This window comes from Pteropus medius, unplaced genomic scaffold, assembly GCF_902729225.1.
Source record: "Pteropus medius unplaced genomic scaffold, Ma_sr-lr_union100, whole genome shotgun sequence".
Classification (NCBI taxonomy): Eukaryota; Metazoa; Chordata; class Mammalia; order Chiroptera; family Pteropodidae; genus Pteropus; species Pteropus medius.
Window position 1 is genome coordinate 9,547,767 of NW_024347791.1, and position 9,862 is coordinate 9,557,628.

Consider the following 9,862-nt stretch of genomic DNA (forward strand, 5'->3'; position numbering starts at 1 on the left):
AATTCAAGAACAGTGACACTTTCACAAAGAAGCGATCACAAGAATGTTTAGGAGTTGCACTTTTTATGGAAAATTCAATAAAATTAGTTTCATGAAAGAAATGAAGAATTTGTGCACAACCTTAAGTCACCCGAACTTTAGCAGAAAAGTCTTTTTACATGTTTTTTTTTTTTTTTTCATCATTCTTCTTGTGTAATGGAAAGGCCTACTTTTCAGATGACAAAAAGAATCATCTGGATTACCTTTAAAAAGAAATTCTTTAATAAAATACTCGGATAAGTACTCAGATAAGTTATAATGTTATCTTCATACATAAGAAACTATCAGGTACAGAAATATATGCTTTTAGGGAAAACTTTTATAAACTGCAGAGATTGCATCGGTGAATCCCCATGTACTAAGTTATTGATATTTTCTAGTCACTCACTATTCTCATTCTAAACCATTTTTGTGTCTCAGGCATTTAATCCCAAGAGTAGCATCTTTTCTAGTTAGTCCCAGCACTCAATCTATATTGCAATCACAATTCTTGACGGCTTCTCACTCATCTCATTACCTATTTCCCTCTTTCCTACTTTTCCCTGAAGGTCTCAGTCTCTATTTTTTTCCTTCATAAACCAATTACGCTAAACTGGCGACACTTCATTTTTGAACCTACGTCTTCATTAGCAACACATTGGCTTTATTTTGTTTCTGTGTTTGTCTTTGTCTTTTTAGAGAAATCTTCTTTAAGTCTTTGCTAACTTGAGAAAGTCTTTTCCCTTAGGTTTGTGGGGAAAAAGCCCTCTCATGTGACCAAGTATGAAATGTGCTCTGACCCTGCCAGGCACCTGTCACAAGATGAGGAGCTTACACTGAGATCATAGGTGACGACTACTAAACTTCATTCTTAAACCTGGGAGAAACATTAGAAACGCAGAATGTTCTCGTCCACCTGAAACTTGAACAAGATTTAGGCGTAACCCACTCATTTATAAAGTTTCCGTCACGAGGTCCTCAAGATTATTTTCGGTAAGGCTCTTCATACTAATGTGACTTTACATCATGACGAAAGAAGATGTCAACCTGTTGAACTGATCCTTTGTCCCATAGCTGTAGGCTCTGACAGTCCATTTTGATTCCTCCCTCGTGTTATAGGATATGATGAGGAAAGCACAAGGTGACATGGCTCAGCCCTGGTACAAGTCAGGGGTCAATTTAGAAAAGAATGGCAAAAGAGCTAAGAAATAAGGTAAGTCTCTGAAGAAAAACAGTAAAATTACTGCCAGTGGGACACACGCACATTCAGCGCTCAGCAACCAGATTGTCAACAAGATACGTGAGCTGCAGGGACATGATAAACGTCGAAGATGGAAGGTTACTATTGAGGAGAGGGAGGAAGATGAGACTGGGAAGGCACAGAGGCCTTTCAATGGTACCAGGAAGATTTTACCTCAAGATAAGCAGTGAGAACACAGGTGTTATTATGCCTTTCTGTATATCAAAAAAAACATTTTATCTTTTTTAATATTTCATTTAGAAAAACAGTTGAAGAAGATATCATCTCTGATTTGTTCAGGGGGGAAAAAAAAACCCAACAACTTTCTTGGCTTTAAAATTTTGAGTTAAATATTTTGTAATTGCCTAATAGAGAAAATAGAAATGCTATACCCATACCAAATATGTTTCATATTTTTATGGATACTAAAATAACTCAGCGTAAAGACACCGCTGTGGTAGCAGAAAGCAACAGACACATCTGGTTTGAATTCCAGCTCCAGCATTTATGAGCTATATGACCCTGGGACAGTTAACTCCTCAGACCCCCAGTGTTCGTATCTGTATAATGGGTTACCACGTCTCCCTCATACAGCTGTTGTAGAGATTATATGAGATGACACAAATAAAGAACCTGACACAGAGCAGCACTTAACAAATGAGTTGCTATGATCAATACTATAATGAGACATAATTATAGTTCATTTATTGTAATTTATCAAATTAAAAAGATAAGAAAACAAGGCTAATACTACTCAGAAATGATTAAATGTAATTTGGAAAACTTCTTTTACTAACACAAAAATAAATATGGTTATAGATGAAAGTAAAAGCTTTAAAATAGCCGCATCATAATTGGAAGGATACCGAGATAGGAATTGGTGAATTAATTCTCTTGCTTGAATAGAAGTCTTTGAGAATGTAACATAGGTACTTTGCTCCATTCAGCCTGTCTCCTCACTGTCCTCCCGATCAGTTCGGCTCATTTCTGTGGCTCTATCACTCTTCAGAGTGTCTGCTTTTTCAGGCGGGATGCACTCATTCATTTTATTCAGCGAGCATTTACTCACATCCTTTACTGAACTAGGCACACAGGCAAGAGACACAGTGATGTACATAACAGACATGTGACTGCCCTCATGGAGCTAATACATTCATTTGTGTACGTAATGAATATACAAACAAATACACGATGTGAAATCATAAATTTTTTGAAGGAAAGAACCGAGAGGGAAACATCAGGGGCCTACTTTGGACTTAGACTGGGTGGTTAAAAATGGTTTTGCTAGGGGAAAAAAAATAAATCTGAATAACGGTAGGAATTAGCCAGGGAGAGAGAGTTTTGTTCATGGCGTATAAATTTTGCAAAGACTCTGGACAGAGAACGATTTTGGCGCATTCAGAGAATGGAAAGAAGCCAGTATGGCTGAAGCTGGAGAACGTGTGGCTTAGGATAGGGCTGAGAGGTTAGGGAGCAGCCCCATCACAAGGCCATGGTGAGGAATTCAATTTTATTCTAAGGGCGGCGGGAAGCCATGGGAGAGTTTTCATCAAGGCAGAAACATAACTCTAATCAGTTTTAATAGAGCTCTCTGAAGGGGAGAGAAAAGCATGAGAGTGAAATAGTGATGGCTTTAACAGAAAGGGGGTAGAAAACATAAAAAAGGGGTGGATAGAGATGTGGGGGAAAGAACTACGGGAAACGAGGAGAGAAGGATAAACTGAGATAGGTAGAAACAGTGAGGGAAAAAGAAACGAAGCACATAGGAAATGAGATGGACAGGAGGAGCCTGGAAGGGAAAGAGTTAGGAATCCACGGCGGTAGTTCAGTGACAAATGATGGCACCTGAGCTAGAATGCTGACAGTGTCTCCACTGGAGAAGTGGATGGACTTGATATCCATTTTGGAGTTAGAAGCAAGACTTGATGATGGTTAGAGATGGAGGGATGAAAGAGAGGATGAAAGGGCAGAGTGAAGTACGACTCCCGTGTTTCCGCCCTAAGCAACTGAGCAAATAGACAGTAGTAGCATGTACTGAGATGAGGGTGATGGGAGTCAGAACAGATTTAAGCAGGGAGCACAGCATCGATAGGTCAAAAGTGCTGTGTTTTGGTCATGTTAAATTTAAGAAGCCTTATAAAGACACTCAAGTGGCAATGTCAGACTGGCAGTTGGAAAAACAAACCTAGAGCTAAAAGGAAAGCTCAGGAGGGCATAGAAATTGGCCGCAAATATTTGAGAGGTAAAGCCACTGGCAAGAGTGAGATCACCTAAGAAATAAAGAAAGCAGTGATGAGGGTCTAAGAACAAGTCCTCTGAAAATCCAATTTAGACAAGAGAGAAAGAGTCAACAAAGGAGACAGAGAAGGAATAAAGAGACTCATCATCTTCTCAACTAATCTGGGATTATAACTTTTTTGATTTACCTCTTCCCGGTAGCCCTTCCTGATCTACCTGAATTAATTATATCTTTAGCTCTTGAAGTCGCATAGCATTTCTACCACTCACTTGCTTTTACAGTGCTTTATACTATTTTTTAGCTATTTCTGTACATTGCTTGGCCAAGTGTAAGTTCCTGGAGTGCTGTTGGAAGTAGTGTTGACAGAGTATGTGAGTCTAAAGTTTAAGAAACACTTTTGGTGAGAGAAATGTGAAAATCTCTAGGAAAAACCAGGTTGTCTCCCTTATCCACAGTTTCTGCCACAGAAGAAATGTGACAGCAAAACTTGGAAGCAGCCACCATAGTAGACAAGTGTTCTAAAAAAAGGGAGCCTTTTTTTTTTGGTATTATCATTTTTTAATTTTTATTATGTAACCTGAATTAATAAATGACTCTGCCTCTCTCCCAAAGTGAAATATGTTGAGTGGTTACTAGTCAAAGTATCTGCAGGTTAAGTGAGCTGCCCAATATACCAGAGGAATCACGAAGAAAATGACTAAGCCTGGTGTGTAGGCAGAGGGGCCAAGTAAACAGGATAGAGTAGCTGTACCAAGAAGTAAGGATTCTGGGCACTGTGCAACTCAGGAATTCGTAGGACTGTCCCCGTGGATGGTACATTTTTTTATTACACTTAAATAAACTCCATTTGTGGCAGACAATATAATGGTCCCCAAAGATGTGTGCATCCTAATTCACAGAACCTGTGAATATACTACTTTCATGGGCAAAATGGACCTTGCAGATTGAGTAAATTAAGCACCTTAAAATGGGAGAATATCCTAGAGAGCCTAGTATAATCGATTACAAAAGTCCTTAGAAGAGGGATGCAGAAAGGGCGGAGTCAGAGATGATGTGAAAACAGAAGCAGAGAGGTGATGGATACCATGACAGCAGAGAGGCAGAAAAAGAGAGATTTGAGTGGTGACACTGCTGTCTTTGAAGATGCAGGAAGAGCCAAGGAAAGCAGGCAGCCTCTAGAAGCTTGGGAAGGGAAAGAAATGGACTCTCCCTGGAAGCCTCCAGAAGGAACAAGCAATCTTTTTTTTTTTTTTAACTCACTTCAGATTTTTGTCCTCCCATACTGTAAAATAATAAATGTGTGTTGTTTTAAACCACTAAGTTTGTGGTTATTTGTTCTAGTGGTAATAGGAAACTAACACACTCATTAAGTAAAGAAAGAAGGATTTGCCCAGAGGGTCAAGACCTAACCTAGAGAAAGCAATACATATCCAAAACATGATTAGAAGATGTAGTGAGCCTAGCATATTGAAGCGATAAGAAAAAGGGCACCAGTTTAAAAATAAAGAACAGATGCAAAATTTATAGGCAAAACCCACTGTGAGCACTGTGTTTGCTATCATCACCATCAAATGTCCTTGCCTTTGTATATCTGAGATCATTTATTCATTCATTCTCCCATTTAAATATTTACAAAGATTTCCTGTGTTTACTATCTCAGGGAATGACACCAAAATTCACCAAGTTACCAGATCATCCTTGATTCCTTTCTCTCTCACGCATCTACCTCTTCCTCCCTGAGTCCCTATCTTCCCTTAGCCAAAACTTAATCAATGGCCACGTCTTGTTGCTTCTACTTCTAAATTTTCTCTTCAACACCTATGGCCACTCCTCTAGTTCAAGCCACCATCATCTCCAGGTTTACAGTAACAGCCTCCAACCAGTCACCCTTGCTCCAGCCTTCAAGCCTCCAACCTGTTCTTCCCATCCTGCAGCCAGAGGGATCTTTCACAAACTCCCTTCTGAGGAGAGGATACTATTCGCCTGCTTAAAACCCTTAATGGCTTTTCACTGCCTTCAGGAAAAAGCCCAAACTCCTGAACAAAGCTAACAAAGCCTTATGGGATCCCCTCCAGCCTCATTTCTTGACCCTTATGCTCCAGTCATGTTGAACTTCTTTTAGATTTGAATTTCTTGGAGCATTTTTTGTGGGTCTTTGCACAAGCTGATCCATCTTTGTGGAACACTCTCTTTCCCCTCTGTTCCAGCTCACTCCTACCTATCCTTCAGATTCATTTCCTCTAAAAAGCTTCCCTGAACCCCCTCCCCAATTTAGGTTATACAGTAATGTATGCTTCAATTTTACTGTACTCCATACTTTTAAAAATAAGATCCTTGAGGGGTAACACTCTCCATTTCTTCTACTACTATGTAGAAATCAGTACTAAAATTAATACTGGAATTACTCCTAAATACGATAAATGTATTTATTACTAAAAGGAATGTGAAACAATAATGTAATAAATCTGTTGTGTATTCATTTAAGGGAAAGGCAGCTTCCAAAGCCACATGGAAGACTTTTAAGAGAAAGAAATAAGATTCTTAAAGTTTAATAAAACATCACATACTATTTGCAAAATATAGAGGCTGTTCATTTGTTGGGAACCTTTGATGTTTTAATTTGAAATTTTCGTTTAAGCTGTTTGACAGAGATTCGACCTGAATAAGTTAATTTGATATTAGACAAACTTATTAATTTGTCATAAAATTTTGTGGGATACAAAAAGTTTTTTAAAGAACTTAAAATCAATTTGCCTTTTTATATGATAGACTAAAAGACTTTGTGGAAAATATACACATACATAGACATTAATCTAAAGAAATGTAAAAACATTAAGTGTCCATTAGCAGGAAACTGCTCAAATAAATTATGGGACATCAATTCAGTAGATTCAGTCAGCCATTTGAAAAAACAAGATAGAACTATAGCTACTAATACAAAAATATGTCTATCATATCTTATGCAACTAAAAGCATTCTGCAAGACAGTATATATAAGTATGTACTGAGATCACAATGTTTTCTAAATTTGTGTGTGTGTGTGTGTGTGTAAAAAGAAAAACTTCTGAACACAGTTAAACAATTTTTTTCAACAGACAACTTTATTTTGAGAATCAAAAATATTAACAAGTCATCTATCAAGGAAAAACAAAAGTCATTAGGTTTAAAACTATATAAAGTGAGCCCTTTACCATAGCTAATATACTTACTTACAGAAAAGTTTATGTTGTGTGATAGTAGGCAGAGGTCTCAATCAGTCAGCACTTCAGCAATATCCAGCATATAACTGATGGTCATAATACAATTCCTTTGCCACTTTTCAGCACCAAAGATGAAATTATATTTGGCGTTATCTGCTACATTTTATTACATTCTAGTTCTTTGGAAACTACTAATTCATTTACGAAATGCATGGTAACTTTGAGTTTTTAGAAGGAGAAACACTAAAGAAATGCAATTATAATTATTGCCTGTATCTCGTAAACATTACTTCTCAGGCATTTCTCTATGGCAGTTAAATTTCAATTAAAAATAGGAAAACTCAAAGTGAGACAACTGACAGACTTAAGTTTCCTATTCCCTCAAATCCTATGTACGTCACATGTTCATTAGGTATGGAAAGGTTTATCTGATGTCAAAGTATAGAAAGCACCAAGTAATAAGAAGTAAAACACACACATATAAGACATAAAGACACAGACATGTTACTGTAAGAAAGTAAAATACATAGTAACCTTAATCCCTTACTTTCCCCATCAACAGTTGGCTTGAAAAAAAATTATTGAAGTAACTGAACTTCCTTCTCTTATCTCCAAACTTAAGTTAAGATTTACAGGGGAAAAAAGATATTAGAAGAGTGCTGTTGAGTAAAAATATAGTGAATAAGCAAAAATTAAAATGGGAAAATATAAATTAGGAAACAATACTTCTGAAGACCAATTTTCCAAATACCATGGGAGTTATTTAGTTTTTTAGTAATAGTATGTATATTGTTGACATTATTCTCTCATCACACACTCTGATTTACCATCACAAGTTATTTCTCATTTTTTCAATTAACGAAGTATTCAAAATAAGCCCATATCCACAGCAGAAATGAACCTAGGCCCTAAAAACAACGCTGAGGTGCAGAGAAGTTGCTTAATGCTGGGAACATGAATGCAAGGGCAGTATGATGCAAAAAAGAAGTTGGACCTTGGAGTGAGACAGTCTGGACTGAATTATGATGGACTTTACTAGGTTATTTCCTTTCTCCGAGCTTCAGCTTCCTCATGTATAACATGGAGATAACAACAACTACAGTGCAGTATTACTAAGAGCTTTACCAATAATGTAAGTAAGCTCCTAGAACACAGAACCTGGTACATTCTAGGTAATAACGTATTTGATAAATAAGAGTGTACAGTATGTTAGTATGTGCCAGGTACTGTTGTAAGTGCTTTACATGTATTAACTTAATCAATGAATAATTACTTCATCTCTGCTCCTCTTCATCCTTTCAGGATAGCTTGAAACTTTTAATCCAAATTAAACGGCATAGAAATAATAATAGCTATATGCCAGGCACTGTACTAGTTATGTGGATTATTTCATTTAACCCTCATAACAACCCTTGCAACAATAAGGTAGGAACCACATTAACCTTCTTTTACAGATTAGAAAATTTAGGCTTAGAAAGATTGAATAACTTGCTTCAGGTCACACACATAGTAAAGTCTGATTTCAGAGCCCGCATGCTTAGCAACTCTGCTACACTAAATAAATATTACTTTTAATTCAGTAATTCAAAATAGCAGAGACACCTACTATTCATAGCCTGCTGTGAACAGCCTAGTGTTTGAAACAGATGAGTCAGACATGTATCAGTATCTACACCAGAAAACTGTCACCAGAGTTTCCACTTTTTCATTCAAAACTATTCTAATCTCCTCCCACAGGGAATCTGAGCTGGCAAGAATTCCGATTTCTAATCATTTAAGTGCCAAGAGAGGTGATCAGATAGCAATTCACAAACTTGAGAGAGTAGTTATTAGCACTCTCCACACAAACGAAGCAAAACCCAAACTCTTATCTAGATTGGGCCTGCAACAAACCATCTCTTCACTTAGTAACTACTGAATTGGCTTCCCCACCATACAATACCGCAAGCATTCTAAATTCACAAGATTCAATCCTCTGGTTTGAAAAGATTAGTTAGGAACCAGGGGTGACGTCACAGGCAAGCATTCCCTCTAAAACGTTCTTCCCATTTCCAAGGAAATCTACAAGCCTTCCTTTTCTTCTGCAAACCCCCAAACCCACGCAGCGCTGCAATCAGAGGGGTGTGGGTAGGAAAGCATCACGCGGAGCCTCCAGTTACATCCCCTAGTTTGGTGCATTTGAGAGATCTGCGCCTTGCATGGATAGAGAGGACAAACAGGGAAAAGAGTCTAGGGGAAAACGACTATTTGTACCGTTTCCAAGATCTGTAACTTCATCAATACTTCCTGAGGATGATGTTAAGGAATCGAGTGACCCAAGGCGTTTGGGGATGAGGGTGCCCCTGAAAGCCCTAAACTAGCTTCAGGCTCTGATCTCTCTTTGGATTCTAAAGAGAGGTAGCGGCTCCATACGTCTTCTCAAGCAAAGAACGCCCGCATCTGCCGTCCGTCGCCCCAGCACACCTGTTGCCTCTCACCCCACGAGAGTCGGCAGGTGAAGGCAGGCATAACTTCACATTGACGGCCCGAGGAACCAATTATAGCACGCGACTCTCGCAGCGGGCCAATCGCAGAGCGTCTTGGATTCCGCAGCTTGCAGCTTTGGGGGGTCCCGTCCGAACCTCCCCTTTGATTTCGCGGAGCGCGAGGGTTTCCCCGAACCCACACGCCCAGGCGCGGAAGCCCGGAGAAAACGAGTAGAAGTTCGCGCGGAAAAGAGAAGGCAAACAGGGAAATACTCACCCGCCCTGCCCAAGGAGGGTCACTTCTCCCTGCGCAGCGACATCTCGGCTCAATCTGTGCGGTGCCGGCACGCCCTTAAACAACCGCCGCAGCCGCCTCGGCCTCGGGGTTCGCGGCGAATCGCCGCCGCCTGTTTCGAAGGGACCAATCAGAAGGCAGGGAGGGGGCGTGCCCGGAGGCCCCGCCCCCGGAGCACGCGACCTTGGCGCGCGGCTCAGGAGCGGGGGCGCGGGGCTCTCCGCCAGCTGTCTCAAGACCTCCGTGGCCACGCCTCTCTGTTCACTGAACGACCGAGTGGCATAGTCTCAGTGCATGTCCTCCCATCTGGCCCCTCAGCGACAGCAACAGTCCGTCCTATTAGTCCCCATAGGCTAGAGAGTTGAGTCAACCCCTCCTGGAATGTTGCCCGGTAAAGTTCAAGGG

General features: G+C 39.7%; 1 protein-coding gene across 1 annotated transcript in view; it reads right to left on the reverse strand.

Moving 5' to 3' along the window:
• The window catches only part of GAS2L3 (growth arrest specific 2 like 3), a 31,637-nt gene extending 22,055 nt beyond the window's left edge, over nt 1-9,582 (reverse strand). Inside the window, exon 1 of the mRNA XM_039877990.1 lies at nt 9,440-9,582. The gene's annotated coding sequence lies outside the window, so the exon portion shown is untranslated. The remainder of the gene's footprint in view (nt 1-9,439) is intronic.
• Nucleotides 9,583-9,862: the final 280 nt, after the last annotated feature.